The 15,624-nt window shown below is 46.7% G+C and overlaps 1 protein-coding gene across 4 annotated transcripts in view; it reads left to right on the plus strand.

Moving 5' to 3' along the window:
* SYCP1 (synaptonemal complex protein 1) overlaps positions 1–15,624 on the plus strand; it is a 345,552-nt gene that overhangs the window by 11,852 nt on the left and 318,076 nt on the right. For all 4 annotated transcript variants that reach the window (XM_029573719.1, XM_029573718.1, XM_029573720.1 and 1 more), the window contains exons 3-4: positions 8,572–8,657; positions 9,212–9,258. The gene's annotated coding sequence lies outside the window, so the exon portion shown is untranslated. The remainder of the gene's footprint in view (positions 1–8,571; positions 8,658–9,211; positions 9,259–15,624) is intronic.

Below are 15,624 nucleotides of genomic sequence, written 5' to 3' on the forward strand. Positions count from 1 at the left end.
AAAATGACAGGTGGTCAGGCTCACCTTACATCATCTCCTAGGCCTGGGGGCAATCATTCCGGTGCCTCCCACAGAACAGCGAAAGGGCCGTTATTCCATATACTTCGTAGTTCCTAAAAAGGAGGGTTCCTTCCGGTCCATCCTCGACCTCAAGCAAGTCAACAAACGTCTGAGGATACCCAGTTTTCGCATCTAGATGTTACGGTCAGTCATCGCTTCCGTTCGCCCAGGAGAGTTTTTGGCTTCTCTAGACCTGACAGAGGCGTACCTACACATAGGAATCCGACAGGACCACCAGAAATATCTGAGATTTTTCGTCCTGGGGAACCACTACCAGTTTCAAGCTCTACCCTTCGGTCTTGCAACGGCTCCCAGAACGTTTACCAAGATAATGGTGGTGGTGGCAGCTTATCTTCGCCGGGAAGGCTTGCTGGTGCATCCGTATTTGGACGATTGGCTGATTCGGGCGAAGTCCGAAAGTCTGTGTCACTCGGCAATCCAACGGGTGCTACAGGTACTGAAGTCTCTCAGTTGGGTGGTCAACTTCGCCAAAAGTCACCTAGTCCCATCCCAGTCGTTGGAGTTTTTGGGAGCTTTGCTTGACACACGCCAAGGGAGAGTTTACCTTTCCTTGGATCGTGGTCTCAAACTGCAGCGCCAGGTATTGTCTTTGCTACAACAACCCGTCCCGTAAGTCTGGAATTGGTCCCATGGTCATTCGCGCACATGCGGCCTTTACAGTTGGATCTGCTTTCCCGTTGGAGTCCCGTTTCCGAGCAGTTTCACCTTCCCCTGCCCTTGACGGAGTCCGCCCGGTCCAGTCTAGGGTGGTGGCTGTGTTTGGCCCACCTGTACAAGGGTGTTCCTCTGACAGTGCCCGAATGGACAGTGGTCACTACAGATGCCAGCCTATCCAGTTGGGGAGCCGTTTGTTGCGGCATTCGGTTCAGGGGCGTTGGTCTCCAGCGGAGTCCCGGTGGTTGATCAATCGATTGGAAACCAGGGCAGTTCGCCTAGCTCTGCAGGCCTTTCTTCCTCTCATTCACAGGAAGTCAGTAAGAGTGTTGTCCGACAATGCAACCACAGTAGCCTACATCAATCGGCAGGGCGGAACCAGGAGTCGGCCGGTGGCGTTGGAAGCTCGGCTGTTGATCCAGTAGGTGGAACTTCACCTATCAAGCGTAGCGGCGTCTCACATAGCAGGGGTCGACAATGTTCACGCAGATTTTCTAAGTCAAAATCAGCTCGATCCCAGAGAGTGGGAGCTAGCTCACAGGGCTTATCAACTCATCTGCGACAGGTGGGGCACACCGTGCATGGATCTCATAGCAACTTTCAAGAATGCCAAGGCTCCTCGCTTCTTCGTTCGTCGCAAGGACCCAGGGGCAGAGGGCGTGGATGCTCTAGCGTTGGCCTGGCTGACCGATTCTGCTGTACGTGTTTCCACCATGGCCTCTAATTGGAAGGGTGCTTCGTCGCATAGAGACTCATCCGTCCGATGTGATCCTGGTGGTTCCAGAATGGTCCCGTCAACCGTGGTTTGCGGATATACTCAGTCTGGTAGTCAATGGCCCTCTTCGTTTCCCGCTTCTTCCGAACTTTCTTCATCAGGGTCCCGTTTGTTTCGATCAGGTGGATCGCTTTTGTCTAGCGGCATGGCGTTTGAGAGGAGGCGACTAAAAGGAAAAGGTTCCTCAGATGCGGTTGTGACCACGCTTCTGAGATCACACAAGGTGTCGACTTCCCTATCTTACATACGTGTTTGGAGGATTTTCGACTCAAGGTGCGACCAACATCGGATTATTTCCACTCGGGCGTCGGTTTCCAACGTGCTAGCCTTCTTTCAGGATGGTTTATCTAAGGGCTTGTCCTGTAGTTCCTTACGGGTGCAAGTGGCAGCCCTGGGCTGTTTGCCTGGTTCTATAGATGGTGTGGCATTGGCGGCGCATCCTGATGTTTCTCGATTTCTTCGTGGGGCCAAACATTTGCGTCCCCTGGTGCATCTTCCATGTCCATCCTGGAATTTGAATGTGGTCCTTAAAGCTTTGTGTGCACGTCCTTTTGAACCATTGAAGAGGGCGACTATGAAGGATCTCATGTTGAAAGTGGTATATTTAGTTGCAATCTCCTCGGCACATCGGGTTTCTGAATTACGAGCGTTATCCTGTCGGGAGCCTTTCTTGCGGATTTCCAATTCCGGGGTTAGTTTGCGAACTGTACCATCGTTTCTTCCGAAAGTGGTGTCATCTTTTCATTTGAATCAGTCCGTGGAACTTCCTTCATTTTTGGATTTGGATCGGTCAGATCCTTTTTCCCAGGACTTGAAAAAATTGGATGTTTGCAGGACACTTCTGCGTTATCTGGAAGTTACTAACGCTTTTAGGACTTCGGATCACCTCTTTGTTCTTTGGAGTGGACCACGGCGAGGTAATATGGCCTCCAAGACCACGATCGCACGGTGGCTGAAAGAGGCTATTAACTCCGCTTACTTGCTCTCTGACAAGCCATTACCGGTGGGGCTCAAGGCACATTCCACTCGGTCCCAGGCGGCTTCCTTGGCGGTGTCATCAAATCTCACCACAAGAGATTTGCCGAGCAGCAACTTGGAAGTCGTTGCATACTTTTGCACGTCATTATAGACTCGATGTACAAGATCCACGCGGAGGGAATTTCGGGGTAGGCTTCTGAGAGCAGGCCTCTCCGGTTCCCATCCCGCATAACCTATTACTGAAGCAACCAGCCTCCATCCCAGCAATCAGCCAACAACAAACTATCTCCCCACCTTATTGCACCCAACCAGCACCAGACAACATCCTCCTGCCTTCAGCAGTCAACAACTCTTACTGTTACTGTCCTAACATGCACTCCCTAACCATCCCCATCATCCACAACCAAAGGTGGAGAGCACCCAAGCTCCCCACCACACCACTCCACCACAACCGCCAACAGAGACTCAGGCCCATCATGCTGACTCCTATCACACAATGCCTTGGCCTGGCTCTTTTCTCTATCACGCTGTTTAACGCACAATCCATATCCAAGAAAACACACATACTCAATGACTTCCTATCCGACTCTAAACCAGATATCTGTGCCATCACAGAAACCTGGTTAAAACCAACTGACACAACTCTAATCAACCAGCTTCCTACCCAGACCTATGACATACTGTCCATACCCAGACGCAAAAAAAGAGGAGGAGGCCTCCTCTTAGCAACAAAAAAATCACTAGGTCTGACATTGCAGACATCCAATACCATAGCCAATATGGAATTCGCTTTATTCAACTCTAAACATCTGACCATCGCCCTAATCTATGCTCCTCCTGGTCTTTTGGAATCAGACCCTTCCCCAATCATAGAACTTACAGCAAAACACTTAAACTCAGGAAAACCGGCCATCTTGATGGGAGACTTCAACCTCCACGTGGATGTCCAACCTCAGTCCTCCAACTGCAAAACCCTTCTCTCCTCCCTCAACCATATGGGTTTCAGACAAATTGTGACAGAACCTACCCACAAAGCTGGTCACACCTTAGACCTGATCTTTATAAACGAAGGTCTTTCATCCCACTCCACCCCAACCAGCCTTGCGGTACCTTGGACCGACCACCGAGTCATATCATCAATGTTAGAGATCAAGAAGCCTCTTCCCCTAATAACTCAAACAATCAACATATCAGTCAGGAAACAATGCTCAGGAGATCAACTAATTAAACACCTAGCAAAAGAACTAATAAATCTGGACCTCACTGACGCTAACTCAGCAACCTCATCTTGGCTCAACATCACCTACAAGGTGGCAGATCAAGTGTGTCCCTTGACAACAAAGTCCATCAACCCGGATAAAGACAACAGGAAACCTTGGTTTACCACAGAGTTGAAGTCCCGTAAACACGAGCTTAGAAACAAAGAAAGCCAATGGCGTCAAAGCCCATCTACGACAACCCTCCTCAACTACAAGTCATGCCTCAATACCTACAGAAACGAAATCAACAAAACAAAAAGAGAATTTTTCTCCAAAAAGATACACCATTTCTCATTTGATTCAAGAGCCCTCTTCTCTTATGTTTCAGCCCTCACTAAACCCCCCGGACCAAACATCCCAGACGACCAAGCTAAAAAAAAAGCCAGTGAACTTGCCGACTTTTTCGACAACAAAATCACAGCACTCGTAGCCCCCCTCAAAGGACTAACACCATTCACAAGCCTCGCAAACAACCACAACCAGCAATCAACTACATCAACCGCTTTTCAACCCATCACACACACAGCTGTCCTTGAATCTCTTGAACCCACGTCCACCTTAGAAATAGCGAATATCCTAAAGAAGATAAAACCGTCCTCTCACCCCTTAGACCATATACCATCAAACCTGCTGAGTTCAATCCATGACATCATTGCCAAGCCAGTTGCCAATATCATTAACTGCTCCCTCGCCCAAGGCCAAGTTCCGGACCAACTCAAGTCAGCACTGCTCAAACCTCTCCTCAAAAAACCCAACCTTCCCACCACAGATCCGGCCAACTACAGACCTATAGCTAACCTCCCCATGCTAGCTAAAATTATGGAGAAAGTTGTCAACAGACAACTTGCTGAATTCCTTGAAGAGAACAATATCCTCACCAATAATCAATATGGATTCCGAAAGAAAAAAAGCACCGAATCCTTATTAGCCACACTAGCGGACACCATCATCTTCAATCTCGAAAAAGGCCAACCTTGTCTCCTCGCGCTCCTGGATCTTTCCTCAGCTTTCGACACCGTGAACCACCCTAACCTACTACAACAACTGACAAATATCGGCATCACTGGAGCAGCTTTTAACTGGTTTAAATCCTTCTTAGAGAACAGATCATACAAAGTTAAGATAAACAATAAGGAATCTCACCCCATCCAAGCCAAGATGGGGGTACCACAAGGATCATCACTCTCCCCCATCCTCTTCAACATCTACCTTCTCCCACTCTGTCATCTGCTTACTAACCTCAAACTCACCCATTTCCTATACGCAGATGACATACAAATTCTCATACCTATCACAGAGACCATACACAAAACCATGGATCATTGGAAAAAATGCCTCTCATCCATCAACGATCTTCTAACCAGCCTCAACCTCGTTCTAAACACCAAAAAAAACGGAAATCCTCATAATAGCACCAGATAAATCTGCCCCGCCAACATCCAGCAACCCTCCAGACGCCTCAGGATACTCCACAGCACCTCAAGTGAGAGATCTGGGAGTACTACTAGACAACAGACTCAGCCTCAACAAATTCATAAATAACACCACAAAAGAATGCTTCTTTAAATTACAAGTGCTGAAGAAACTAAAGCCCCTTCTACTCTATAGGGACTTCCGCACAGTACTCCAGGCCATCATTCTCACTAAATTAGATTACTGTAATTCACTCCTGCAAGGCCTTCCAGCATACACTACCAAACCACTCCAGATGGTACTGAATGCCACTGCAAGAATACTTACCAATGCCAAAAAAAGGGACCATATCACCCCGATCCTCCAGCATCTCCACTGGCTTCCCATCAAATATAGGATTCAGTTCAAGACCTGCATGATGATTCACAAGGCCCTTCACAACATCTCCCCACTCAACCTAACTTTCCAGCTTCAACTACACTCTTCTAACAAACCAACCAGAACGGCATACCAGAATAGAATGATCACACAACCTGCAAAATCTACCCTGAGAAAACGTGCTCTATCCACAGCGGGCCCGTCTCTCTGGAACTCACTACCACCAGACCTCCGTCTTGAACCATGCCACATTACTTTCAAGGCGAAACTCAAAACTTGGCTATTCCATCAAGCTTTCCCAGAGAGCTAATAGCAATAAGAACAAACATCCAGCCTTGCCTTGCAGCAATGTAATGTTCATCTTGCTTCAGTTACATGTACCAAGTTATTTCCTAAGTTTATTTCAGTTGTTTTAAATTAGATTGTACTTTATTATAGTTTATTCGATATGTTCCATGTTCCATGTATGTTCCATGTAAACCGCCTTCCCGGCGATAGTTTTCTCTGTTAATTGTGAACCGGAGTGATATGTATTGTATACAGGAACTTCCGGTATATAAAAACCTAAAAATAAATAAATAAATAAATAACTGCAAGCTCTGGTACATCCCAGGAGTCTGGACTGATCCGGTATGTACAGGGAAAAGAAAATTAGGTCTTACCTGCGATAATTTACGTTCCTATAGTACCAAGGATCAGTCCAGAGTCTCACCCGCTATATGCATTCAAGTTTGGGAGAGTCCGCTACGGCTATTTGTTGTGTTCTCCTCTGATCTGTGGATTTTCCTACTGTTTGTACCCTCCTTTGTGGGTCTGATTTGTTTCTTTTTGGGGTCAGTGATCCATCGGTTAAGTTCTATTTCTTGTAGTATTACATGATGTAATACTGACTGACTGTGGGTGGCACCCTGGTATATAGGGCAGAGCCAGTCAAATCTTGCTCTGTCTCCATCTGCTGGTGCGGAGGCAAAACCCAGGAGTCTGGACAGATCCTTGGTACTACAGGAATGAAAATTATCGAAGGTAAGACCTAATTTTCTTTTACAAGGTTCCTTCAGGGAGCTAAGAACTTGCGTCCTTAGGTGCGGAACATTTGTCTGTTTTGTAATCTGAATCTAGTCCTTAGAGGATTGTTTGAGGCTCGGTTTGAACCACTAAAGAGGGCTATGGTTAAGGACTTGACTCTTAAAGTGGTTTTTTTGGTGGCTATTTGTTCAGCTAGGAGAATGTCGAGATCCCTTTCTACAGTTGTCGAATTTGAGGGTTTCTTTATGCATGGTGCCTTCTTTTCTGCCTAAGATAGTCTCAGTGTTCTAGCTTTGCTGGATTTGGTTTCCTCTACACCTCATGCGGGGGAGCTTAGGCTCTTAGATGGGAAGCGTGCATTATTAAGGTATCTAAAGGTCACTAATGATTTCTGTAGATCAGATCACCTTTTTGTAGATCGGATCACCTTTTTTGTACTGTGGAGTGGTCCAAAGAAAGGAGGTAAGGCGTCTAAGGCTACAATTGCTTGGTGGCTGAAGGAAGCAATTGAGTCGACTTACATTTTTAAAGGGTGCCCAGTGCTGGAGGGTTTAAGGGTGCATTTGACGTGTTCTCAGGTGATCTCCTGGGCTGAGTCACAACAAATGTCTGCATGAAATTTACAGGGCGGCTACTGGGAAGTCTTTGCACACTTTTGCCAGGCATTATTGTTTGGATGTCGGAGCTTCGGTTTCCATGTGCTTTGGTGAGAGTGTTCTAGGAGCGGAATTCTCCATGTCCCACTTGAGTTAAGGGGAACTTAAGTAAATCCCAGGAGTCTGGACTGATTTGGGTACATATAGGGAAAGGAAAATTTGGTTCTTTCCTGCTAATTTTCATTCCTGTAGTACCACAGATTAGTCCAGAGACCTGCCCATTTACCGGGGGGCGGAGATTCTGCCGCTTATACTGTTGCTTTGTATATAGTGCAGAGTTGTTGGAGGTTTTCAGTGCTGATCGCTTATGTTAAATTTGTGTAACTTCACCTTCCTTCGGCTCGTTGGAGGGGAGGGAGTTTGCTTAGAAGTTTATGGTTGTTACTGTCAGCTTGGCCTGGGTACAGGTCAATTCTGAGGGTTCTGCAGGTGGCAAACTGGAATATGTACAGTGTCAGTGAAAGTTTCTCTGACTCCATTTGCTGGCAGGGAGGCAAAACCCAGGAGACTGAACTGATCCGTGGTACTACAGGAACAAAAATTATCAGGTAAGAAACTAATTTTCCTGTGAGAACCAATTTTCCTTTTGCATCTTATGATCAAAATTAGGGTCATAAAGTTATTGTGTATCTCAGAAGATATATATAATTGGCATTTCTACAGCTTCTCTGTCTGTCTCCTTACCTTGAGTGTGGGGTATATTAACAGCCTATTTCCTGTGCTTCTTTTCATTTTTTTTGGAATATGTTTCTCTCCTCTGAAATGTCAGCATACTCATCTATATAAAGATGATAGGATATTACTGAACATGTTCCGGTTGTTGGGGTTAGGGCAAAGGAAGTGCATAAAGCCTGTCAAAATTTTAAATCTCTGGCTTTTTTTCTTATTTGCTGCTGCAGTTGAGTTAATTTCTGCAAGAACATCTTGAAACCTAGACTCTTCAGATTCTCTCACACACATATATTTCCATTTCACTGTAAAATAATCCTAGAAAATACCATTTCAGCAAAAAAATCTTAAAAACATCCCTATGTTGTTGAAAGAGGGTTGAGGGAACATGCAATGGTCCCCTTCTGGCCAAAGAGTGGAGCTGAGAGTCAGCAACAAAGGAGACTTCCTTCTAATCCTGAAGTTCAGTGCTTCCTGGGATGGGGGCTATGTAAAGGGAAAAATTAGATTTAAAAATTAGTTCTAGATATTTGATTCTAAAATGTCTCCTAAATTTGAAAGAATCAAGCCAGTTTTGCCTATACAATTGATTAGTGTTTTTCCAACAGTAATTTTTTCACAGAGATACAAACTGCATGCATTTGTACTATTGTTTTTGTTTTACAATCTCTTTTATTTTTAGGGATTTAACAAATTTGTTGATGATGATTTTAATTTACCTTTTACAATGAAAAAATATACCAAATCCCAGTAAAAACAAGAATTCAGGTAAAATTCTGTTAAGTATAAATAAATATATCAATTTATACAGTGTTTCCTTTAACTTGCATTTGATTTGGTATGCTGATAGGTAGTTATATTAAAAAATGGTATGGTTTAGCATATGTCTACACAATGATTAATTTGCTTAGATTATATGTTATAGAAACATGGTATCATAGTAAATGATGGAAGAAGAAAATCGAAATGGCCCCTCTAGTTTGCCTTGGAAGGTTTTCATAGTTGTAATTATCTCTCTGTGCAGGTTAACCCCAGACCTTTTGTTTAGGGTTGTAATTGCCAATTGTAGGTTACCCCCATGCTTTTTTGTTCAGGGTTGTAATTGTTGCTCCAAGCAGGTTACACTCATGTTTTTTTATTTATGCTTAATACTGCTGTTGCCTGCAAGTTTTCTTGGAAGCCAGAGATCATGTAGTCTTTACCATATTGGAGCAGTTAGGGAATATGAGCAGTCTGCATTGATTTGGAGCTCATTCAGTATAAATTTCTGTTTCCATGCATGTAGTTGAATAAGAATTTTTTAATGGTGTTTTATTTTCCAGAATTGGTTCAACAAAAAGTAAAACATTTGCCGGTGATTGAAGAAGAGGTCAGTTGTTATATATTTAATTATCCTAATTTCTTTTTTAATTCGGCTTCCCATATTGCAATCCTTTTGTGTTCTTCTCTGAGGAAGGTCTAGAACAGAGGTAGGCAACAATGGTCCTGGAGTGGCACAACCAGGTTTGGTTTTCAGGATATCCACAGTAGGGATCTGTGCATTCGTCATGCATGTATCTCGCTGACTTTCTTGTATACGTGGGAAACAGCGAATATGCGTGTATTTTTAATAATGAGATGCATGAAAATGGAGCATTTGCATGTATGTACTAAGTCGGCAAGGTATGTGTGTACCCACCAAAACATATGTGACATGCACATCTCTAATAACCCACTCGTTCTGGACTAGTCCTTAAGGAAATAAAATTATGAAGTAAGAAATCAAATTTTTCCTTTCCGCAATTTCATAGTCTATGTTCCTCAGACACTCTTGAGCAGTCCCAAAACCATGAGATTCTACATGGCCCTTTCATCTTTCTAGTTTGACAATTATGTATTGACAAGAAGAAACTAAAATATCTTGCAACCTTTACATGTCATAGTGTCTCATCTCTTACGTATATATAAAATTTACTACATTTGTGTGTTGGTCACTTAGTGTCATGCTGTGTGTTTTCAAAAGATTTAATGATGAACTGGTATCCATAGCCAATATGTGCTCTGCCAATAGCATCCGTAATCCATCTGGCAATATAGGATTTAGAAGGCTGGTTAAACAGGACAAACAGTCTGTCTGACTTGTGAAAGAAATTGGTCACTTTAAGGTATCTCAAAATGATTCTACATACATCCAGTTTCTATAGACTTGTATTCTCACCCTTACATTCCTTCAGTCTAAATGACAGTAAGAAAACTGACTGACTAAAGTGAAAGTCTAGGACTACCTTAGGTAAGAAAGAGGGCACGAGATGGATCACTATTTTTTCCCTTTGAAAGCAACAACTACAAGATAGGGCCTATAACTGAGATTGTCATATGTAATAGGGACTTCCTTTCAAGGGAGACCAGAGGAGGCCAGTGGTCTGTGTAAGCAGCAGCTCAGAAGTAAACTCACAAGGCATAGTGCTTGGGCAGAGTCTTCACCCAATACCACAGCCATTCACCAAGGGTGGATCCCGCAGGTGCAGGCCATGACTGGGACATTGTGATTTTTGGTGTAACTGAGGCACAGGCAGGTCGAGCCTTGGGTCTAAATGTGGATCAGGAATTTGACAAGAATCTGAAGTCAGTTGTGGCTCAAAAGTCAGGAGTTGAGCAAGAATCATAGACCAGTAAGCCATTTCTATAGGCAAAGCCTCAGAAGACTGTTTGGACCAGTGAGGGTGTGTCAAGCAGGGTCTCCTTATATACAGCTTCCAATCAGGGGACACACTCAAGGCTGGTCCAATTCAGAGCTTCCAGGGGTGCGGATTGCCTGTGCCAGATACTTTAGATAATTGCTACCAGAGTGTTTCAAGATCAGCCTTTGACTAATCCCGATAGTCTGCACTCCAAACTCCAAGGTTCACTGAACAGATTGCCACCAGAATTATAATCTGGTAGACAAATCCATTTTCCCTGTACGTAACCGGATCAGTCCAGACTCCTGGGTTTTGCCTCCCCTCCAGCAGATGGAGACAGAGAAGTTTTTTCAAACAACCCTGCCATATATACTAAGGTGCCACCCACAATCCCTCAGTCTTACTCTGTCTCCAGCAAATGGCAGGGCTGCAAAACCCACAGTCTCTTCTGATCTTTAATTTATGAGAGATTCCTTTTTAAGGGAGTTTAGAATTAGTTAGGGGCTTCTGTGCCTTTATTGTTTTTTACAAAAAAAAAAGTAAAGGGAGAGAATCACAGGCTAGTGGAACGTCTGTCAGTCTCCCAGGGGGTTGGCAGGTCCTGTGGGGACCATCCTCCCTGGTCGAGGCAGCTGCTCAACAGGGTCGAGGGCCCTGGTCAAGGGAATTAGCAGCTCTGAAGTGATACTGGGAAGCCAGGCTTTCTCACTACAGCTACAGCGGCAGGAGCAGGGGCTGTCCAGAACCAACGACAGCGCGCAGGTTTGGCTGTACAAAAAAAAAAGTTTGAACTGTTTTTCTTTAACCCGCGCCGACTCTCCGATACTTCCCCCCTCTCCCTCCGCTCCTTCAGACTTCGCCGGCGTTTCGCTTAAATTTTTTAATTTTTGTTCTTGTTTGAGCTCCGCGGTATCCCCGGGCCTAATTATGCCTCGGGGTTCTTCTTGCCGCACATGCAGCTCCTCCCACGGTCGTCTATCTCGGGAGGAACTCTGCGCTTCTTGTGCTCAGGGCGGCGAGGGACACTCCGTTTCGCCGCAGGAGGGATTGGCTTCGGCCTCAGCAGCCGTCCACGAAGTCCGGGGCGAGTTGGGTCGAGTCAGTTGCACCGCTCCCGATCAGTGCGGGAACGGCGGCCATCTTAGGCTCCCTGCAGGCAGTCGCTCGGAACGAGGTGGGGGAGGAGAGTTTACCTCCGTCGCTCTCTCCTCAGCGTTTTCCTTGGGGGGGGGGGGCGCGCCTGTGGAGCCAGCTTCTCCTTTAGCTGAGGACAGCCCTGAGGGGGCTACAGGGTCCTCAGATTCCTCCTTCTCTTCTGAATTTGTTTTACTCATGCATAAGGCTTTTAAGGCCAGAAAGACTGGGAGAAGGCTGGCTGCGGAGAGGCTTTTATCCCCATCCTCACATAAAAGACCCCGCCAGCGCTCAGATTCCGAGGGGGACGTTGCGACACCTCTGTGTAAACGGTCTTTGCGTACGGGGCAGGCTGAGATGGACACGGACTCTTCATCGCCTGGGACTCCAGATCCCCAATCTCAGCCCCCGGGGGGGGGGGGGCAGAGGGGGACCCTGACCCCCAGCCCAATTTAAACCGGGGGGGTCCCAGTATTGGAAGGAGATGATCCGAAGGTGGTTCGTCTCTTCAAGAAAGAGGAGTTGCATCCCCTTATCTCGGTCATCCTGGGGGAATTAGGCCTGGAGGCTCCGCCGCCAGAGTCGCGGTTGGGGGTGATGGATCCGGTGTTGCTGGGTCTCAGGGGTCTGGCAGTGTCCTTTCCTTTCCACTTCTTGGCTATGGACCTTCTGTTTCGTGAGTGGGACACTCCAGATTTGGGGTTAAAAGTCAGCAAAGCAATATTCCACCAGGCAGTGATGCGGAGGGGCAGCCCACCAGTACCGGGCTCCTTTAGGGGCAATCGCTGAGAGAAAATGAGACCAAAAAGACAAAAAAAATTGTAAAATCTTCGCGCTGAAACTGAGAATGCTGTGAACTCAGGGATGAAGAGACCCGCCCCCACTGACGTCATCACACTCAGCGGCAAGCCGGTAAACTGCCACATTCCACCAGGCAGTGATGTGGAGGGGCAGCCCACCAGTACCGGGCACCTTTAGGGGCAATCGCTGAGAGAAAAAGAGACCAAAAAGACAAAAAAAATTGTAAAAACTTCACGCTGAAACTGAGAATGCTGTGAACTCAGGGATTTTATTTTTATTTAGATTTTTTATATACCGGCATTCATGAACAGGTCACATCATGCCGGTTTACATAGAAACAAGGGGTGCATTGAACAGTAGAACTAAACTAGTGCAAGGGGGATGCATTACAAAAAACCAGGGGTAGAATAACTGGGAGAGAGAAAAAAGAGGAACAGAGGGGAGTAAAAAGAACTGTATGGGGATAAAATAAATAACTTAAAGATTATTTACATTACCAAATGGTAACATTGTTACAGGAGTTGGAGGTGGTTATGAGTTGTCCGGGAAGGCTTGTTTGAAAAGCCAGGTCTTCAATCTGGATGAAGAGACCTGCCCCCACTGACGTCATCACATTCAGCGGCGAGCCAGTAAACGGCCACATTCCACCAGGCACTCCCCTTTGTGCACCCCTTCGTGCAATCTTTTGTGCTACGCTTATTTTAATTCCCTTAAGTTTTTCCTTTGTTAATTAACCTTTTTCATAGTGTTTAGTAATCTCTTGTTTATTAAATATGTTCAATGTATTTGACTTAGGAAACCTATTTTCCTGCATACTCTGTTTTTAATGTACACCGATATGATTTGTATCTGATACAAGAATGTCGGTATATAAAAATTCAAAATAAATAAATAAATAATAAATATCCTCTACCGGAGGAGGCTTTGGAGCTACTGCGAATTCCGAAGGTGGATGCAGCAGTGTCAGCAGTCACCAAGAAATCCACGATCCCTGTCACAGGGGCGACGGCCCTCAAGGACTTGCAGGACAGAAAGTTGGAGTTACAGCTCAAGAAGGTGTTCGAGGTGTCCACCTTAGGGGTCCGGGCGGCGATGTGCAGTAATTTTGCATTCCGTGTGGGTCTTCGCTGGGCCCAGCAACTCCAAGCCAATTCTGACCTCTCGGAGGGAGAGGCCAGCCAGGCGAACCGGCTGGAGGCGTATAGCGCGGATGCTCTTTATGACTTGCTTCGCACATCTGCCAGATCTATGGTGTCGGTTTCCGTGCGCAGACTTCTTTGGCTGCAAAATTGGGCTGCTGATTCTTCATCCAAGTCCCACCTCGGGTCCCTTCCTTTTAAAGGAAAGTTGTTGTTCGGTAAGGAATTGGAGGACATGATACAATCCCTGGGAGAGAACAAGGTTCATAAGCTTCCAGAGGATAGGCCCCGTTTCAGGGGATCGTTTTCAGCTCGGTCTCAGTTCCGTGGTAATCGGAAACCCAGGCCGACGCGGTCGTCGGGGTCCTCTTTTCGCTCCGGCTCCAACAGAACAGTCGTGGAATCAGTCCTTTCGTGGCAGACGCTTTGGCAGACCCGGTAACCCCCCGTCGACGGCGGGGACTGAGGCCTCACAATGAAATACGGCCGGTCCATCCTTCGGTATCCCTCATCCACCAAGTACCAAGTGTGGGAGCCAGACTGTCGCTCTTTTTCGAGGCATAGACCAAGTTAATGTCGGACCAGTGGGTCCTCACCATAATAAGTCAAGCCAACGCTTTAGATTTTATACGGCTCCCTCGGGACCAATTCCTGATCTCTCCCTGTGCATACTGGGAGAAACGGGAAGCGGTCCGAGGAAAGCTCCAGTGCCTTCTGGATTTGGGAGCTATAAAGCCGGTCCCATCGGCAGAAAGGCGCAAAGGACGCTACTCCATTTACTTCATAGTTCTAAAAAAGGAAGGAACTTTCTGACCAATCTTAGATCTCAAAAAGGTCAACCGATGTCTTCGGGTACCGTGTTCCTGGATAGAGACGCTTCGGTCGGTCATCACCTCCATGCGTCAGGGGGAGTTTCTAGCGTCTCTGGATCTCACGGAAGCGTATCTCCATATCGGTATTCGGTCGTATCATCAAAGATTCCTAAGATTCTGCATTCTGGGCAGACACTACCACTTCCGAGCGTTGCCGTTTGGCCTCGCCACCGCCCCCAGGACGTTCACCAAGGTGTTGGTGGTGGTTGTGGCACAACTCCGAAAAGAAGGCCTACTGGTGCATCCCTACCTGGACGATTGGCTGATTCATGCGAAGTCCGAGGCTCAGTGTCAAGCCGCTATCCGCAGGGTTCTACAGCTCTTGCGCTCCCTCGGCTGGGTGGGTCAACCTTGCCAAGAGTCGGCTGGTGCCCTCGCAGTCTCTGGAGTTCCTGGTAGCTCTGTTCGACACGATGCTGGGGAGAGTGTTCCTCACTACAGAACAGATAGTCAAGCTGCAGGGACAGGTGAGAAACCTATTGTCCATGCGAGTGCCCAGGGTGAGAGATTACTTGAGGGTCTTGGGGTCCATGACGTCCACCCTGGAATTGGTATCCTGGGCCTTCGCTCATATGCATCCTTTACAATCAGCGTTGCTGTCCTGCTGGAATCTGGTGTCGGAACAGTTCCATCTTCCGCTTTCACTTACAGATTCGGCGAGAGCCAGTCTTGACTGATGGCTTGTCTCGGACCAGCTGGAGCGGGGGCGTTCCTTTAGTAATGCCCGAATGGACGATCGTTACTACGGATGAGCGGTGTGCTTGGGAAAGTTGATACAGTCGCAGTGGTCTATCAACCGGTTGGAAACCAGAGCGGTAGCTCTGGTGTTGGAGGCCTTCCTCCCGCTCCGAGTCTTGTCCGACAATGCAACCACGGTGGCATATATCTATCGCCAAGGAGGAACCAGGAGTTGCCCGGTGGACAGTTGATGGACTGGGCGGAACAGCATCTCGACAGCATCGCGGCGTCTCACATTGCCGGGTTAGACAACATTCAAGCGGACTTCCTCAGTCGCCACCATCTCAATCCCAGAGAGTGGGAGTTGTCTGATGAGGCTTTACAGCTATTCTGCGAGTGGTGGGGCACACCACGTATGAATCTGATGGCTACGTTTCAGAATGTCAAGGCC

This window comes from Rhinatrema bivittatum, chromosome 12 (assembly GCF_901001135.1).
Source record: "Rhinatrema bivittatum chromosome 12, aRhiBiv1.1, whole genome shotgun sequence".
Taxonomy (NCBI): Eukaryota; Metazoa; Chordata; class Amphibia; order Gymnophiona; family Rhinatrematidae; genus Rhinatrema; species Rhinatrema bivittatum.